Below are 19,582 nucleotides of genomic sequence, written 5' to 3' on the forward strand. Positions count from 1 at the left end.
TTGAACTCTGGGCTTGGGCCCTGTCTCTGAACTTCTTTTGCTCAAGGTGAGTGCTCTACCACTTGAGCCACAGAGCCACTTCTGGTTTTTTTGAGTAATTTATTGGAGATAAGAGTCTCAACGGACTTTCCTACCCAGGCTGGCTTCAAACTGCAATCCTCAGATCTCAGCCTTCTAAGTAGCTAGGGTTATAGGCGTGAGCCACTGGTGCCCAGCTCAAAGCAGTTTTTAATGGGTTCAGGACAGCTTGCCTTTTTATTTTTGGCTCATCTTGATGCTTACAGGTCTTCTGGTAATTTTCCACTGGCTTGCATTTTCTCTTCTCTAGTGTTGATCTAACAGCACTAGGAACCACATTGCCTCAATGTTCTGTCTCTCAGTGGGCAGCATCGTGCGTCCAGAAGTCCATCCTCTGGGAGAGGTGCCTGCGCATCAGTGCGTGCGTGTGTGGCCTGCCCAGCAGGAGCACGCGGACACAGAACATAGAGGAGCCGAGAGCAGAAATGCAGATTCTGTGCATTCAGCCACTGCGTCATGAATGTTGTGTGGGTAGTGTCTGTCCCCAGCCTCCTTACTGTCCATGGCTGAGGGGAGACATCTACTGTCTCCTGCCGTCTACTGTGCTGATACGGTCAGCAATGATGGAAATTAGACTCGGGGCTTGTTTGAAATCTGGACTGCAGAGGGGCTGAACTGTGTCACAGGTGTAGAACAGCCACGTGAGCTGCTTGCTTGCCTCTTTGCATCTTTCTAAAGTTGTGGTCATTTTAATGGGAGCCTGACCTCTTGCCTGATTTCTCTACCTAAGTAAACGCATTCCTAAAACTCTGCCAGTGATATTCTCGTGTTACATTAAAAATTGTGATGCATGTGTATGCATCTTTAACAATAGACATTTGTACCTTTGTGTAAATAATAATGTCACCGGATCTCAGCACCTCTGGGCATGTGTTGCCGAAATCATTTTTCCTTCTCCCTTCATGTATGCTGAGGTTGAATTGGTGTGCTTCTCGGATTGCATCTTCCGATTGCCAGAGTGTAGGTGTTGTCACGTCTGACCACGCAGATGGTGTCACCGAGCTGCCAGCATTGTTTCTAAGGGGCGCAGAGTAATGCAGGGGATGCAGCTGCTGTGCTCCTGATGTCCATATACTTGTTGCAGAATTGCTTAAACAGAGTTTATAGCCCACTGTACTGTACTGGACATTAATCCTGGCTTTCAGGTTAGGAAGCTTCTCCATTGCTGGGCGCTGGTGGCTCAGGCCTATCATCCTAGCCACTCAGAAGGCTGAGATCTGAGGACTGCACTTTGAAGCCAGCCCAGGCAGGAAAGTCCATGAGAATCTTATCTCTGATTAATCACTGAAGAAAGCCAGAAATGATGCTGTGGCTCAAGTAGTGAAGCACTCACCTTGAGCGACAAGAGCTCAAGGACAGCGCCCAGACCCAGAGTTCAAGTCCCAGAACCAGCCTTTATTCCCCCCCCCCCCCCCAAGAAGATTTTTATCAGGTAGCAGCCTGGTACTTGCTTATTCTGTGGTAGAATTGATTCCTTTTATTTTACTTTTTGGTGCTGCTACCAGATCTTGGTTGAGGGCCTGTTCTCGTTTTGGCTTTTCATTCAAAGCTGGCTTTCTACCACTTGAGCCAACCCTCTACTTCTAGCTTTTTGGTGGTTAGTTGAAGACTCTTTCAGATTCATCTGTCCAGGCTGCCTTTGAACCACAGTCCTCAGGTCTCAGCCTCTTGAGTAGCTAGGATTACAGGTGTGAGCCGCTGGTGCCCAGCTGACGATTTCTCTTGAATACCTATTCTGTCCCGGGTGGCCAGCGAGCATGTAAACAGTAAAGCTCCCTCCATGAGATCGGTTTCTGTCTTGAGGTTAAAGGGAGAGGTGCACACTGTCACTAGTATTCCACAGACAGAGGAGAGCAAGGAGAGGCTCCTGCCTTAGAGACAGAATACTTCACTGCAAGTACCTTTATACTGCGGGCACGCGGTACGAGACACTCGTGCCGGGGTCGTGTGTAGGGGCTTGGTGTCTCAGTGGCAGGGCTCAGTGAGGATGAGGGCAAGGGTGATGACCCGGATGTAGGCGCTCAGAGGTGGACTGCTGCTGTCGCCAACACCTGCTTTGTGGCAGGTCCTGTGCAGAGCCACTGAATTGCATCGCATGCATGCCTTCGTCGGCTCGTGCTGCTCGCCCCCCTCGACGAGCCGTTGATGAACAGCAGTTCTGGAGGCTGAGAAGCCCAGGAGGGAACCCGGCAGCAGCAGGTGCCCTGTCTGCAGAGACTGGTCTCAGGCCTCCAGAGGGGAGGGCTGCCGCGTCCTCACGGGCAGAAGGCCAGGGCCTCAGCCAGAGCCTTCCACCTCTCGTCTGAGACTGTCAAAAGTTGCATCCCTTTGGGCATGATTGAGTTGCCAAGGGACTTGGTCTGCTCGCAGAGGCCCATCTCTCCACACGGCCCTGTGAGGGCTTCCATCTGCACTCAGGAACTTCACAGGGACGCGCTCCTCCGAACCATAGCAGCTCGCTGCTGAGTGCTTACGCCATGGGGGGAAGCCAAGGGCCCGGGGAATTTTCCCCACTTCTTGTTTGAGGATAACATGATCCGTTGTGAGTAATGAGTCAAGAAGCCACGCTGGGCAGAGTTGGCTCAAAGCAACCGGGGGTCTGGCAAGGTTGACTCACCAAACTCCAGGGAGCACCTACTGCCGTGAGAGCGGGAGGTTCCTTTGCAGGAGTGAGCACTTGAGAGGGCTTTGGGCAATGCAAGCACACGTCCAGCAGGAGCAGCGCTCCTTACCTTCATTTCTATCCCCCCAATTAATTAAATAGAAATACAAGGAGAAACAAAAGTAAGTAAATAAAATGAAAGTAGAAAACAAAGCCCTGGAGTAGAAGAGGAGTGGCCGTCGGCAGTGGCAGATGTGTGCCACGGCAGGTGCGTGCCCGTAGACCGTGTATGCAGGCTGCCCCGGATCACCTGACAGCGTGGCAGAGCAGAGAAGCAGGCACCGCCCAGGGCCGCAGGTGCTGCCTTGAGTGGATTCCTGCCTCAAGTGCATCGAGTGCCCTTAGTGCTGGCCTGGTGCTGGATTTTACATCAGCATGAGGCTTTACCACGGGTTTCTTCCTGCACGTCACCTGGTCCTGACGATGGTCACCTGGTTCCCGAAGGCCTGGTGGGGGCGGGCAGCCATGGCAGCTGCAATCCTCAGATCTCAGCCTCCTGACGGGGCTGAGCTGTGCCCACCGCATGTGTGGTTGAGTTGGTGATGAGGAGGATGCCCGGTTGGGCTGCTCCCTGGCACAGCATGTTCTTAATGGCTCGTGACGGTAGAGCTTCCCCTGGGGGGCCTGGGCGTGAGGCGGGCTGGGCCACAGCTGAGCGGAGAGTGCTGACGTCACAGCCCAATCAAGCTGCGGTGAGTGGTGTCTCTGCAGGTGAGTGGTGTCTCTGCAGCAGGTTGAATGTCTGCGTTGGTGGTGAGCAGTATATTCTGCGAGCGTGTGCGGAAGCAGTGGTTTAAACCATCTCTTCCTTTTATGGGGCAGTTTCTCTTCTTCTTTCTCACTCCCATGCCAATTGTCAGACTTGAAGCTTGTGGCAAGCGCCCCCCTTTATTTTGATTTGCACCCCTGGTTTGCAGCAGTGCAAGCCACAGGGCCTTGCACATGCCGGGGACATGGCTGGCCAGGACCACTGCCCGGCCAGTCTGGCTTGTGCACAGGCAAGCCGCTCAGCTTTCGCCAGACCAGTGCCGACGTCTCTTTGTCCTGCCTCCTCTGGAATCTAGCCTCCCTGTGAGTGGAGGCCAGACAGGCTGCAGGGCTGGGATGTGGCCTTGTCAGGGACACACTGCTGACCTGGTGATGCAGGTAAACTGCCTTTTTTTTTCCTTTCCCCGGTGCCAGTTTTGGGCCTTGAACTCAGGGCCTGGGCACTGTCTCTGAGCTTTTTTGCCCAAGGCTAGTGTTCTACCACTTGAGCCATAGCTCCACTTCTGGCCTTTGAGTAATTAATTGGACATAAGTCTCATGGGCTTTCCTGCCTAAGCTGGCTTCAAACTGCGACCCTCAGATCTCAGCCTCCTGAGTAGCTATGATTACAGGCGTGAGCCACTGGCACTCGGTTAAACTGCCTTTTCTGAAAGACAGATGTGGTACCGTGCTGTGCCTTCTGTGCTGTCCTGCAGGTAGACTGTCCCTGGCCCAGTGGGCAGCTCCTGATGGGAGGGGCCTGCTGTGTGCAGCGTGGTGCTCAGGCCGGGAAGGCTGGGCCAGGCCCCAATGCCACCCAGCGCCCTTGCTGCTCCCACCTCTCCCTCACAGGGAGCGCCGATGGGTGCCTCTGCTAGCAACAGGACCCAGGCACTGCGGTCTGAGAGCAGGGACTCGGGGGTCTGAATGCCATCTGGTCTTCATAGCAAGACAGGTCTCTTGCCAGTCGCTAGCTTCTCAATAATTGTGTGAGGCTGAGGCTCTGCTTCCCGGCAATAGATAATGAGTGCGGCCACACAGGAAAAGCTTTGAGAGCGGAACCTGTGAGGAGAGCACGAGCCTCCGTGCGCCACGGCGCAGTACTCTGTAATTTACAAGGTACTTCCCATATGGCTTCACATTTGCTTTTGCTAATAACCCAGAACAGACATAATTCAGGAGGCAGCAGTGTGCGAGTGGCAAAGGACCAGATGCTCCGTGTTCGGCTGCCCAGAGCTGCAGCCTGACGTACACCGGGCCCTGTGGGAGCCCGGCCTCCGAGGGCAGGACCAGGAGGTACTAGCAGGAATCCAGGACCAGACCGCTCCTCTGTCCCCCAGGCACCGCACCTTCCCCTTCCCTATCCCCCTGGCATGGAAGGCTGTTCTCTTTGAAATGTGGCTTCCTTGCTTGGTGCCCAAGGCTCAGACCTGTAATCCTGGCTACTGGGGGTGCTGAGGCTGAGATGAGATCCCGTGACCTGTCAGGCGACCCCGTGAAAAGTCACGTGACTCCTGAAACTGTAGCTGTGCACTGTTGCATGCCGGTCTTTCTAAACTATGTGGGAGGCTGAGCTTGGGAGGATTGAAGTTGTAGGCCCTCTCAGGCAGTGAAGTCCAAATTACTCCATCTCAGTGGAAGAAGGAAAGCAATGATGGGACGCCAGGCACATACGTGGGCAGGAAGGAAGACCCTACCTTAAAGAGTAGCCAGCAAAAAGCAGGGCTCGGCATGGCCGTTGCCCCGCCTGGGGTCTGCGTCTGCCCTCTCATGTGCTTTCAGCTTACGACTATCATTTTATACTGCTACTCTGTACTTCATCTTCAGGTTTCATGTTACATAGTATTCAATATTACGTAGAGTCAGTGTTTGAGTTGGATGCGAGGTTCCTGTTGGTCTTCTTGTTTTGGGTTACATCTTCATTCCTGGGATGGGATGAGCAGCTCACAACCTCTGTTACCAAACTTCTTTAGTGAAAGTTTAAACTAATCCCATGGCCCCAAATCATAAACATGTCAGTTTCAGCACATTCTTACCTTATTTTCAGAGATAAAATGTCCCTAATCCTGCCTATTACAGTGGACAAACCATTCAGAGAGCCATCGTGTGTATGCATGTAGATGACTCCGTGTGATTTCTTTGGAAGACACAGTGCTGGCTCCATCAGGACAAGGCATACAATAATAGCCAAAGAGTCACTGATCACATTAGTAAGTTGGCCTGAACAGGTACATCTAAGTTTAATGTCTAAGGCTATTCAATAGTTGAATGAGATGGTATGGTGATTAGCTAGGATTATAGGTATAAGGCACTAGTACTGACTAACTCCTTATGTCCTGCTTCCAACCTGTGATTCCCCATCTCCACCTCCCTAGTAGCTAGAATTATAGGCATGAGCCACCTTGCCAGCTAGAGAGCATATGATTTTTCACATGCTTCAAACCACGAAAAGAATGTTCTTTCACGATTAGGATGGCAGTCATCTACACAAACCTGAGAAGCTCCTGGGCTAGCTTCCTCCATCTCCTCCAGCCTCTGCTCCTCCATCTCTCCTGGGCTCTGCCTTCTTCTCCCTTGATGTTACAGCAGGTTTTACCTGCTGGAGAAAATGTCTTCTCTGGTAGATGTTTTTTATGCCGCTGACAGAGCTGCCTACAGAACCCTCTAACCAGCAATGCTATTATCCCCATGTCCATCTGCGTCTGGAAAATCAGGTCCAGGGCCATAAAGTCGCTGAAATACCTAGTACTTATCAGACCGTATAATGGATAAATGTTCCATTCACAAGCAGTGAAAATCACGTGGGAGCTATTGAGGAACAGAAGTGTTGGGAGCATTCTCCCTCCCTCGGCATTACTGGGCTGTGGTGAAGAGAAGCCCCGGGGGAGGGGAGGGGTCTGCAGGGAGAGGCTGAGTAGAGCCCGGCTTGGCTGGCGGCCTCCTCTAGGTTGTTGTGGGTAGTTTAAACTGCCCTTCCCCTCCTTTAGGACTGGAGTAGGAATGGCGGCACCCGCCCTGGCCCAAAGCGTCCCAGGCCTTCGTGAGGCATTCAGGCTTCAGATTTTTGTTTCATTGAGTTCTAAAATGGAGAGATGAACATCTTCATTAATTCTTAGTTGGCAAATGAAAGTACTGCATTTTGTGTTTGACCGCCAGGGCCTCAGGTCCACGGCGGCCCCACATCCGCCCTCCCCTTGCCTCTGTGCAGCTGAAAAACAACTGTGGAAGGCTCCTGCTTTACCCGGGCTGAGGGCGGAGCCCCGGAGCTTACACGTGCTGGCGTTCCGGGGACACGTGGGGCAGCTCGGTTGAGACCCAGGAAAGAAGGAAAAGAGAAGGAAGGAAGAAAGAGCCAGGTTTAAAACAAATGAAATGTTCACATAAAGAACCTCTGCCGGAGGCTTGTGAGTAGAGTTCGTGCTGTCTCCCTCCTGGCGACTCTGAGCAGCTGGGATGTTTGGCGTTTTCTGTGAGACCCATGGGAGCCTGTTCCAAGAGGGATGCCTGGAGGTTGGTTTTAAGTGGTCCACACTTGGATAAACCAGCTAGGTTTCTGTCCTGACCCTCAGCATTCACAAGTCTCCTTACAGAGAGAGGCTGACTGGCCGAGGGAGGAGGATCGGCATCTGCGTTCCTCTCTCGGCCTGCGGAGGGCTTGGTGTCTGAGCAGCTGAGGGACCGCGTTTCTGCATGGCTCATTTGGTCCCCAGGACTGTTGAAATTCTCTTAGATGAAAGTCAGGCTTAGCTTTGGGCCACAAGTCACACAGCAGTTCCAGAACTCTGCGGTGACACTGTCTCTGTGCCTCTAATGGGGACTGGTGGGTTCCAGAATGACAGTGAGAGGCAGCCGGCCCAAAGCCTGCGCGCTGTGCGACTCGGCCACTGGCTGTGTCACATGCAGGGCTGGCTCTGTGGAGATGGTGGAGAGTGGGGCGTGGGGACACAGCGCCGCTGCAGCCGCCTCCGGCCCGCATCACCCAGACAGCAGCTTTGGAGTAAGAAGGTTAGGGTGCGGCATGCAAGAGGAAGTCATCAGCCGGGAAAGGAGAGTAGTAAGGATGAGCAGAAGTAAGGATTGTAGTTGATTGAAGTATTGGGATCTTCAGGATTTAAGTAGTAAGGATTGTGATTGAAGTATTGGGATCTTTGGGATTTAATAAAGTTGTGTATCTCTTTAACAAAAGTAAGTTTTGCTGGGTGCGGGTGGCTCACACCTGTGATCCTAGCCACTCAGGAGACTGAGTTCTGAGAACCATAGTTTGAACCCAACCCAGGCAGGAAAGTCTGTGAGACTCTAATCTCCAATTCGCTTCCCAAAGTGCCAGAAGTGGAGCTGTGGCTCTAGTGGTAGAGCACTAGCCTTGAGCACAATACCTCAAGGATCGCACCCAGGCCATGAGTTAAAGCCTCAGGACCAGCACAAAAACTAACCAAAAATCAAAAACCACAAAACAAACAAACCCCTGAGTTTTAGGGGTCTGCTGTAAAGCATAACGACATCCTAGACAGCGGCCAGTGAGTGCCTGGCTGTGTGTGAAAACACAGGTCTGTTTAGTGCGACGCTCCCTTCAGCGAGTTGCACCACTTCCTCTTTATAGTACATTGCTTTGGTTGCCACCGCCCTGTAGCCATTATTAAGATAGGACCCTCCATTACAAAGAGCAGTCTAGCCTCCTGTGGTCCTATGGAGTACTGGGGGACAGGGTCAGAGCTCTGTGGTGGGCAGTCCTCTGGGGCTGTCCGTCTTCTTCACTATTTGGCTTCCCCCAAGCATTTTGCTACTTATCCACTTGCAGTCTTTGTTGATGTGTAGTATAAACACAATCTTTGTTCTTTTAGTGTATTAGATGAGAACACTGAGATCTCAGTCAGTCTGAGGAGCGTGGGGAATTTGAAGCGGCCCCACACCAGCTGGATTCTGCATGGAAAAAGTGGCGCTTCATGTAAACAGGCCCTTCCACTGCACCCTGTGCTCAGCCTGGAGGCCGGATATTACCTCCACTGAAGGCACTGTCGTAGGAAGAAGGGTTGGTTTTCTTCTTGCCAGTCACAAGTTAGAACCAGCTACTAATAATCTCAGGGACAGTGGGAGTAAGGGGAAGAGATCAGGGACCTCCCTTGAAAGCCTGGCGTTCTTCACAGGTGGATGTGTTGAAGAATTAGACAGCACCAATATCTTCCCAACACTGATTCACGGCGCTGAGTGTCCCTCTGCCGGCCCTCTCTTCCCTGTTTCTCTCCCTGTGGGTCACCATCTCTCTCTTTTCTCTCTATTAAGGTAGATTCCCAGCTGATCTGTGCTTGAGAGAATGAGCAAACGAACCCCATATATGGACCATCTATGTTTATTATTGTTAATCTATTTGTCGTTGTTTCTGTGGTCCTCTGGTAAATGACAGACATGACCCCCCCCATATTCTTACATGCAATTAAAAAAGAAAGAAGACAACATTTTCCATGTGAGCAAAGTGTCTTATAGTTCATTGCTTTCCAAACCAAAATGACATACTCTTGCAGTTGGCACCTTCCCACCCAGCCAGGCGATTCCATTTTCAACTAGCTGGTCCCGAACCAGCAAGTCCACAGAGCCCTCTCTCCTTTCTGGCCAGGATCTGGCTCAGGGCTTGTCATCAACAAGCCATGTTAGAAACATAGACAGGTGTGCCTTTCCACTATGTCAGAATTTATATAGTAACAATAAATTCACAGGCTGCATCAATTTTATTGACTCAGTTCACCAAGTACTGCTGTTTCACTTGGTTTTCCTGGCCGTTGTTAATCATAGGCTCTTTCATTCCTATTGTACTTATTAACTCTGAGATCATGTAGCACATTGCATACAGTATAATTTATGGGTTACCAAAAGGCTAAGAAAGAATTAAAGTAACTGTGAGGTTTAAAATTTTCTTTCTAAAGCTGGGTGCCAGTAATCCTAGCTACTCAGGAGGCTGAGATCAAAGCTATCTTGGGTAGGATAGTCTGTGACTCTTCTCTCCAGTTAACCTTTAGAAAGCTGGAAGTGGTACTGTGGCTCAAAGTCGTAAAGTGAAGCACTAGCCTTGGGCAAAGGAGCTCAGGGACAGCGCCCCGGCTTGTGTTCAAGCCCCCAAAACCAAGGACAAAAACAATAAAGTTCCTTTCTATAGGCCCGAAACAAAGAAAGTCACAGCAGGTGGTATTAAGTAAAGGATGCCAAAGCATTTGACTAGTTTTAGGTACAAACCAGCCCAGACTTTCAGGGTCTGGAGGAACCGCACTGGCAATTTAAGTGAGCCAAGTCAAGTAGGGGTTTTGTGCTCAGAGAAAGCCGTGGGGACAGAGTTGGAAGTTCATCACCTGCCCATCCTGTGGTGGGTCAGTAGGTGCCACTGTACCTCAATGTGTGTCCAGCCTTTTATGTGATCAGGTGAGGGGTCTGCGGGTCTGCATCATCCCTTGGTCTGCTATGTTCAGTATGCTCAGTCATTGTTTCTCTGATACAGTTTTGCTACTTTCCTATGTCCCTGGTTTAATATGGTAAGTTCATAGGTAGTAGTATTTTATCTGTTATACGTAAGTTATTATCAGTCCATGCCTTATGGTTTGGACTACTACCACTGGACAAGTGGTAGTTATTTATTTGCACAAACAAGATGTAGAGACATTTTGCTTCAGCATTTGGACTGCAAATGGGGTGAACTGCTGTTTAGTAAAATGGAGTCGTTCAGGACAGAGTACAGCCTGCAGGCGACCGTTCTGTACACCGTGGAGTAGCTCGGAGCAGAGCCCAGTTCCATCAACACAGCGCTGCAGCACGGGGCAGAGCGGTCAGTCAGCGCATTCATTCCATCATTTGGCAGAAGCTCGGCTTTTGGCTCAGCTGTGTCTCTCTTACTAATGAAATGATTCGTTTCTTGCAGCTCTCTTGCTTCTGTAGACAAGGCTACAGTGAAAGAGAAATTGGGTGCCTCACGTGCATCTTGTCCTGATTTGTGGCCTATAAGCTGCAAAATAGAAGAAGTTACTCGGTGCATTAAAAAATGGTGACAGAAATTCACAAATTAGTGTCAGAGGGCAAAATGACAACAACTTAGAGATCTTTGTTGACTTTATTTTTTGTTTTCAAATTGGATAGCACTTCATTCCATAAACTGGAAGCTGTGTTCCAGTGAGCTGAGCAGAAGAGGTTGGTTTTATAGATTGAAACGAGCTGCAAAAAGCAAAAACAAAGAACAAATTGGTCATTTCAGTGTTCCTTGTAAGACAGGGATAGAAGTCAGAAAAATAGAGAAATGATTGGTTGCCCTCAGGTTACCTTTCTTGTATCAGGATCAAAGCAAGCAGAGAACTTTGTTGTCCTGCAGATCATAAGCAGCCTGCTGGGGGAACTTGTGGCTCTCATTTCTCCAGGTTTCCTGGAAGGTCAAGTAAACAACTCAGTTTCAGGTTGCTGGAGTGGAGTTTTAGCCTCAGTGCCTCTGTTTTGATGCTTAGTCTGCGCCGTTGGGGTCTTTGTGAGCACTTGGTCCAAAACAGTGGCTTTCGGTTTTACTGCACTTTAAGAAAGTCTTCTGTCCTTGTTCTTCTAAGGAATACCAAAAGTCATGCTTGCTTTTCACTGTGGTTACAAATACCCCATGACTGGCATACTGGTGTTCTGTGGGTCCTTTTCTCTATTTCATACTTGTTTGATAGGAGAGTTGAAAGAATTTGCTTGTTATGGTTTTAATGGGGTATTTATTGCTAAGATGTTTTTATTTTTATTTTTTTAGGGAAGAGTAAAGCCCAACCTTTCCTTGCTTTAAATTCAGAATGACTAGGTTAAAATAAACCAACTTGTTGAAGTGTCAGTGACACATTCATCAGCTGAGCTCCAGAAACCTCATGTGCCAGCCGGTGGGAGGCAGCTGTCTGCAGCATCTTTTACTGAAGGTGCATCTTAAGGCTCTTCCCGGACACAGGTACCACTACCTGAAGACGTGCATGAGCAGGCCTTTGGAGACCTGGAGTCAGGGCTTGAATGAGTTTCCAGGGCCTTGTCCTCTGCTTTGCCTCCACCTTTTCCTGAGCCCACCACACCCTAGACTGACAAGGAGAGCTGAGGAGGGGGCTTCTGCCCACCCAGAAGCTCTAGAACATCCCTGCTTGAGAGTTGTTGTTTGTTGAAGTCTTAGCAAGGTCTGATTTTAGTATAATAAGATAAAGTAGAGAAAGCGAGAAAAAGATTTCTTTCTCTATGTGTAAGACATGGAAGTAAAGATTTGAGGCGGTGGCTCTTACCTCTGTGCCTTTTGTACTTTCAGAGCTGGAAGAATATACCCTAAGGATAGACAGTAGTTTGGGATAGGCAAGACGTGTGCTATTTACTCTTCAAGAGTTTCTGCGATCTCAGCCCCTACCTGTCCACCTCTCAATGTGCTCAGGAGATAACCCTCACTCACAGATCTGGGCTTTCTGCGTACCAGCCCCATCCTAAAGTCATCTGAGTGCCCCATCTGAGCCTGTTCATTAACATAAACTTAGGTGAGGTCTTAGAGGCTTAATATCAATAAAAAGGACACTGTGTTCTTATCACTCATATTTAAGGGTCTGTGCCAGGAGCTGTGGGTAAAGAACAAAGGTGCATTTGTCATACCACAGTGAAGAAACTGGAAAATGTGTACCAAGTAAAGTCTATCCCTGGAATGCAAGGTTGGCTCACCACTCAGAAATAAGCCAGTAGTATTCACTATATTAACACATTTAAGAAAACTTAATAATACACACACACACACACACACACACGATGACAATTTCAGTATCCATCCTTGTCTAAAACTCAGCAACCTTGGGATAGTGTCTGTATGTAGAGCCTTTCAGCCCGTATCATCAGTGAAGAAGGAGCTGAGTCCTCTCTCTTTCCACTAAGATCTCGACAAGGCAGGGATGTCTTTACTGCTGCTCAGCATTCCATTTCCAAAAAGCAAAGGAAGAAATGCAAAATGTAAATACTGAAAGGCCATCTTTATTTGCAGAAAATTGTCTCTAAAAAAATTCATGGTTATCTACAAAGCATTTTTACAACTAGCAAGATTGTAGAAAGAAAGACCAACATAAAAATCAATTATATTTCCGTATGTCCTTCCAGTTCCCTATGTGACATTTGGACCTCAAAGATGATGTTGAGTAGCTGGTCCTTTATGCTCTCCTCAAATGGCAAGTCAAGTGTGGCACAGATAGACTTTGAATGAATTGGTTTGCTGCAGTACACACAAAGGCAGAATAAGCAATACGCTAAAGAAGTATGTATATGGACATAGTATCCAAAAGAAAATAACTCCAGCAGTGTGCTAAAAATGAACCAAGGCCATGGAAGAAATTGTCCAAATGACCCCTCGTAAGTGGCACTCATGTGGGTCCAAGATGGCGTCGAGCTGCTTCTGAAGTCTTAAGAGCCATTCCCTCTGCAAGGCCACGCCACCAGTCCTCTTTCAGGGTGGGTGTTTGCAGCGTGGAGTCACAGCGAGATGTGTCTCAAGTGTCGGTCTGAAAGCTCAGTATTTATAGTCCCAGAAGGTGGATTATCTCAGCTTCCAGATGCCAGTTTTAGAGGAAAAGGTCTGGGACAACATACCTTATTTGCATTTGAGTGCACAGTTGTCAGTCAGCCGGTTGTCAAGGAGACTGTCACCCAGCCTCTGGGCTCAGCTGCAGCTTGGTTGCAAGATAAATCTCAGAAGGAGTTCATTCTGCCACAGCACAGTTCTCTTGATCATAATTAAAATAGCAACTTGCTTAGATCCTCAAGAGTCATAGCATGGTAACACACACAACAACAACACTTAGAACATGAAAATGCTCAAGTGTATATCTCTATCAAAGAATGGGGGAGGCCTGTGTGCCAATGACTACAGAAGCACCCAGTAAAGAAGTAGATCTAAGTGTTCAAATTAATGGAGAAATCGTCTATGAGTCGGAGGCTCGTTAGCATTAAGATGGCAGTTTTCACCACATTGATCTATGGATTCCGTGCAATCCAATTAAAATCCCTGCAGGCTTTTAAGCAGATTGACATGTTGATTTTAGTATCTTACAGGAAGGTAAATAAATTCGATTACCTAAGTAATTTTGGAAGAATAGAATCTGAAGACATCACTAATACAGTTAAAGACTTGCAGTGCACGTGCAGGACCAAGGCAGAAGACCAGTGCAGAGGTTGGTGGAACAGAAGAGAGCCACACCTCACACCGAATCTGATGCAAGCTGGATTGTAGACCCAAGGGTAACAAATAACCCAGCGTTGTCTTTCAGTGGAGAAATAAAAGACTAGGAAACCCGTTATTAGGCATTCATAGAGATCATTCCCACAGCCCATTCCATGGGAGAAAATGATAATAAAATGGATTTTGTCAAAACCTTGACTTTGCTAGACTGGGAGAAAATACTGGCAAATCACAGGACAGGACTTGTCCTAGAATGTGTGACAAACCTTCCAAGCTCAGCAACAAGAAAACAGAACCATTTGACAGTGTGTAAGAAGATTCGAGCAGACACTTCAGCATGGTCAGTCCACAGATGTAAAAAGCGTTCATCAGCATTCACGGGGCGGGGGGGGGGGGGGGGGGAGTGCAGCGCAAAGGCACAATGAGGAGAGGCTCTGTGACTCAGAACACTTCACGAAGTTTTCAGTGCTGGGGATGGAACGTAGGTCCCCTCAGGTGTGTACAAGCCCTCTACCAGGGAGATGCCCTCCCAGCCCTGAACAAAGTGTTCAACAGTCTGTCACTAGCAGGTGCCAACAGGGAGCAGAGCACTTTTTGTCCCATGTCATCTTGTCTTTGTCTACGTATGCCTCTACTCTTTCATCTGTGTTTAGAAAAGTTCATCTTGTAAAAACCACCTGGAAAGCCTCGGCAGATCCGGAAGGAGTGCCGGTGGCCGGGCGGCGGGAGCAGGCCCCCATGGAGAAGCTGGGCTGTGAGGAAGGAGCCCCGACACCCGGGGGACTGTGACATCATAGGTCTGGCAATGGCTGACATGCTGGGAACAGCCAGAGAGAGAATGGCAATCCTTTCCACAAGCCCAGGAAGCTCCTAGACTTTCTTGCTGGAAGAGCAGAGTCCCACCCCAGGGCTGTCCATCCTCACTTGCTGGGGCGGAGAGCAGAGCTGCAGAAGCGGAAAGCAGAGCGTGTTGTTCCGCTGGAGGAGCCTTTGGAATAGTGGTGCTTCAGCCACTTGCTCCATAACCCACAGGGATTGTGATCTAATCAGTATCCCGGAGGGGTAACAATGCTCCACAAGAAAGGTACTCATTACCTTCCCCAGGTAACTGTAACCCTCTGTACAGCATCTTTACAATAAAATAAGATTTTTTAAAAATCCACAGGCAGAAAAAAGAAGAAAAGAAGTTTCCACCATGGCCCCAGGCTTGTGGCACAGTGGAGTCTCCAGGGATGAGACTCCCTCAGCTTCGGGGCACATGCCACCAGAAAGTCTAAGGAAAAATGAGAACTCTAGATCCCCCAGCCCACAGCTGAGCGCCATAGCCACGGCCAGTGCCTGAGGCTGATGTGGTGAAGCCTCCGCTAGCCCCCCAGGAGAGTTTGAGACCTCCGGATTGGTACCAGACCTGCACTGACCTCTGGCCACCCCTCCGGCAGCAGCCCGGAAGCACGGGTGCACGGGACAGCGACCGGCTCCTGAGGGAGGGCAATCTTAGCCCTGAGCCCATGCCCCGGGGCCTTGCACACTCCCAGCAGGGCCAGAACTGAACCACTGGAGGATGCTGGGATGTCAGATGGCCCCACAAAACTGGCCAAATTGAGCGAAAGACATTTAGTGGTGGCTGGAAGTGGGCAGTAATGTCCATAAGGCACTACCCAAATTCTGAAGTGTTTCTGCCACATCTGTGACCCAATGGGCCAAAGCACAGAAAGGCCCAAGGTGGGACACCCACCCTCCTTCCCTCCAGGAAGGGAGCAAGTGGACAGTGACTTCGCATCTTTCCCGCTGGCCATAGAGCCGAGGGAGGCACACGCGCCGCCCCGCCCCCCCCCCCCCCCCCCCCCCGTCTTTGGTGCTCTCCAGAGCAGTGGAGCTGGGCTGGTGGGCTGGTGGGCTGGCTCTGCATGAGCCGGAGACACACTGTGCTGAGCCCGCGAGTCCTTCATCCCGGGGGAGCCAGAGGACAGCACGCATCAAGGGGCGAGGGTTCTTTCGTAACACAGCACAGAGCCTGGGAGAAGGCGCCTGTTAGATCGGAAGCAGAAGCGAGGTTTAGCTTTGTCTTTCCTCTCTGAAGTGAGAAAACGGGAGTCTGTGCGGAAGCAGAAAAGTAAGCCTTGACAAGGCAAAAGAATAGCAGAGAACTAATGAAGACTAGGAAAACTTTAGGAAATCAGATAATTCAGTTGCAAAATTTAAGTGACTTTAAAATCATTCGTTGGTAGAATAGGTATTCTGGGAAATAGAAAGTAATGAAAAATAATGAGATGTACAAGCAATAAAGCGAATGAGGGATCTTACCGACAATTATTTTTAAAAGAACAAGTGGCAACGAAACAATATTTAAGAACATGCCATATTTCAACAAGTATAAGCTCCCTGTATTTTTAGAGTTACTATAACTGGAATATACCAGACCTGACAGATTCAGCACATACACATGCATCACACTCGAGACAGATGGGTCCACATCAAGGATTAGTCAACTACAACGTGTTAAATGACTCGTAAATGTTGGCCGGGGAGGCTGTGCAGGGCAGGGCTAGCGTTTCCTACCAGGCCATCTAGTAATAACTTAATCTTTGTTTTTTCATTGCTTCTCTATTGCTCTTTGCGACAGTCTTACTATGTATCCGAAACTATCCTCAAACTCAGAGTCCTCTCTCTACCTCAGCCTCCAGAGGGGGTCACTGCCAGCACAAGTCATTGCAATAGGTCAAGTTCTATGAAAACTGGTGAAGAAGTGGGCAGAGCTCTTTCTTGGCTTCGGAGGAGTTTCCTCCTTGCCTGGCAGCCACCAGGACCTGCAGCGCGGGCTCTCCTCTGTTGTAATTAGGACCAGCTCAATTATTGCAGGATGTGTTCCGGAAACGCTGGTCGATATGATTAGATGGAAAAAACGAAATGAAAGGTGTGTGTGTGAGTGTGTGTGTGTATCCTGAAGGAAAGCAAATTTGCATTATTTATGTCTGATCTGAATATCAGCGTTGCAGAAAGAACCCAATAAAATCCAGTGACTAACTATTAACGAGAACATGAGTGTTGAGCCAAAGGGCTGACTCCCAAATGATACACACACTCAAATCAATACTGAAAATGTCACAGCACCCATGTCTGCAGGGGAGGGGCCGCAGTGTCCCTTCCGACTTGGCAGGGCTCGGCTCTCCGTGTGGACGCTGGTCGGAAGGCCTCGCGTTATTCTGCAGGTGCACCGGCTCACCTGCTCTACGGTGGTGTGCAGCACAGGTGAGCGCTTGGCTGCCAGGAGCCTGACGGCTGTGCCAGGGTCCGTGTGCAGACACGGACAAGGGCGCATGCTAATGGCTCAGAGTGCAGAAAGGGACAAGCATAGCAGCGCGGGACTCGGCGAGCCTCCCCGAGTGCCCAGCCTCTCCAGGGGCCGGACCGCAGAGCTGGGCTCACCTTGCTCTTGCTTCACGCCACACTAGCCATAGTTGGCTTGATTTTAAGTACTTGGGTGAAACTTACTTTGTAGTGTAACAAGTATCACTAAACCCACTCTCCACCTTAGTCCTGGACTTCCTCTGGGCTCCTCAAAGGCAGAGGGGTGTGCAGAGGCTCGGTCGTAGACTGGCTGGTCTCTGGTCCGTGGTGTGGCTCTGTATCCTGGAATCTGGCTTGTGAGCATCCGTGAAAGCCCAGGGCTCGCTCAGGCTCTCCTTTGACGGGACTTAACCTCCCTTCCACCTTCTCACTGTCAGAAGCTATAGTCTCCTGGACATTTTCATTCTTTGGGGTGTCCTCCACGAAAGGGGGCAGTCTTGGAGTTATGCCCTGTGTCTGATTTGCAGCTCACCTGGGGGCTTAAGAAAGGTTTGCATGCAGATCTTAGTGCTCCCTCCTTTCTGAGGCCATCCACCATTTATCTTGATCTCTGGCTCTGCGCAGGAAGACTGCGCGCTGCCTCTGCGTGGCGCGTGGTCCCCAGCCCGCTGTGCCGTGTGAGTTGTGGGTGCATCCGCGGTGACTCGTCCAGAGATTCTTTCTCCTTTACAAGGGTCACAGTCCTGCCAGTCCTGCCTCCGTCTGTTTGGTCTTTGTTATTTTCAAGTGGCAGGTTTTGTTTTTTTTTTATTCCTTTCAGTTTATTATTGCTATTGGCAAAAGGATTAGTCTGATACAAATAATTCTGTCATTACCGAACTCCAGAAATCCCAGTCGATAAGTACATTATGGATGAAGAAACAAACAAGTTGCAGGGCTTGTGGAAGGCTCAGACCTGGAGAGCCACTGCTGGCGGGGTGTGTTCCTCCGCCTAGAGATTGCCACCACCGTGCCCTGGCCCGGCTCCCGTCCCCGCGCTGGCCCTGCCGGGACTGGAGCAGCGAGCCAGGCGTGGGCCTTGGTACAGTGAAGCACTAGGTGCTGCCACCAACACAAAAACCATTTTTTCTCTCTGCTGGCCACGCCGTGCCTTGCTTCTGGAGGCATGAGGGCATGTGGTTGTGCCGGGTTCTGGGCAGCCGGCTCTCCCCTGCGTCTCCCCGGAGGCTGCCCCGGGACAGGGGCCGCTCGTCTGCCACATACTGTGTGTGTGACCAAGTGTTGTCTTTCTGGTCTGGAACTTTCCCTCCTTTATGTCTCTCCTTCTCCTAACCCACTGCTGTCTGGTGCTCCACAAAGCAGTCCCTGCCGTTTGTCCCTTGGCTGTCCCCAGGTGCTTGTACTGGTCCCCTGTCCAGAGCTCAGGGCCCAGCAGCGATAAGTTTTGTAAATGCTTCATCACTCCATCTTTAAGTAAGACATCCTAAGTGGGAGATGCATACAAGCCTCCTGCCCAGGCTGACAGGCTTGCTTTGCCACGCCCCCGTGCACCTTCTAGAACGGGGGTGCCAGCTGCTGTGGCCAGCTGCTCCCACCTCAGGGGATGCCCATGCTGCTCAGCTCCACAGGAAGGAAGGAAGGAAGGAAGGCATTAGCTGCCTATCGCTAAACCAGGGCAAGATGGTGGAGCTGGACTTTCGATGCCAGGCCTGACTCCTGGTTTCACTCATCGGGAGGAGCCCTCACCTGTCTGCCTGGAAAAGAAGAGAGCTCAGTGAAGCGCAGAAAAGGAGCCAGTGGACAGGGCCCGGGCAGCCAGGCCTGCGTTCTAGGCTTAGTAGACAACGGAAGGCAGAGGGGCTATTCCTGAGCAGTCCTGGTGTGTTTGGGCAGATCGTTGGCTCAGCCCTTCTTTGGGGCAGGTTCTGGAGGAGAGTTTATTATCACTGTCATCTGTGAGCGGACAAGCACGTGTCCTGGCCCCGCAGGTGGTCTGTCCCGCAGGTCTCTGCTGTGTCTTTTCTTGGGGGCAGTTTTTTTCCATCCTTCCCTGTAAACCTGTTATTGATCAGTCCTGTCCTTGCTGGATTCCAAGGTGACTGCAGAGATAATGGCTTAGAGCAGAGACACACAAAATGGAGGCAGAGATGCCAGGCTCCTCTCCTGCTTTTGGTTAATTCCTGGACCCAACTAAGAGTCAGTGCTTTGCAGCGAAGCAGTTTTAAGTACCTGTTACGATCCGAATTCAAAATTCTAAGTACAGTTTGTACTGCATGCTTATTGTAAATAAGGTGACAATTTGCTACTCAAACCCTCTTACATCAGGGGGCATCTGTATTTGCTGTTTGCCTGCTGCTGTGCTTGAAGGGGACAACTTGATCTTAATTTTAAGCATGGAGAAATCAAGCATTTACATTTCTCCTGTTAGAAACATCCACTTGCCTTTTTTCTCAACATTGCCATTGATTCTGCCCTGCTGTGTCGATAGCCCTGACAGAAGGGAAAGATGGTTTCCTGCCCTCTGTCAGGGTGCACAGGTGAGGCCGAGCTTGTCCATTCTGCTCTTGCGCTAGAGAGTGGACCTGCCTGCAGATGTTAAGTCTCTCAGCTCTGACTCCCGTGAC

The 19,582-nt window shown here is 50.0% G+C and overlaps 1 protein-coding gene across 2 annotated transcripts in view; it reads left to right on the top strand.

The window, feature by feature from the left end:
- Rptor (regulatory associated protein of MTOR complex 1) overlaps positions 1 to 19,582 on the top strand; it is a 313,102-nt gene that overhangs the window by 166,954 nt on the left and 126,566 nt on the right. The window lies entirely within an intron of this gene.

Source organism: Dipodomys spectabilis, unplaced genomic scaffold (assembly GCF_019054845.1).
Source record: "Dipodomys spectabilis isolate Male_0828 unplaced genomic scaffold, ASM1905484v1 ptg000512l, whole genome shotgun sequence".
NCBI lineage: Eukaryota > Metazoa > Chordata > Mammalia > Rodentia > Heteromyidae > Dipodomys > Dipodomys spectabilis.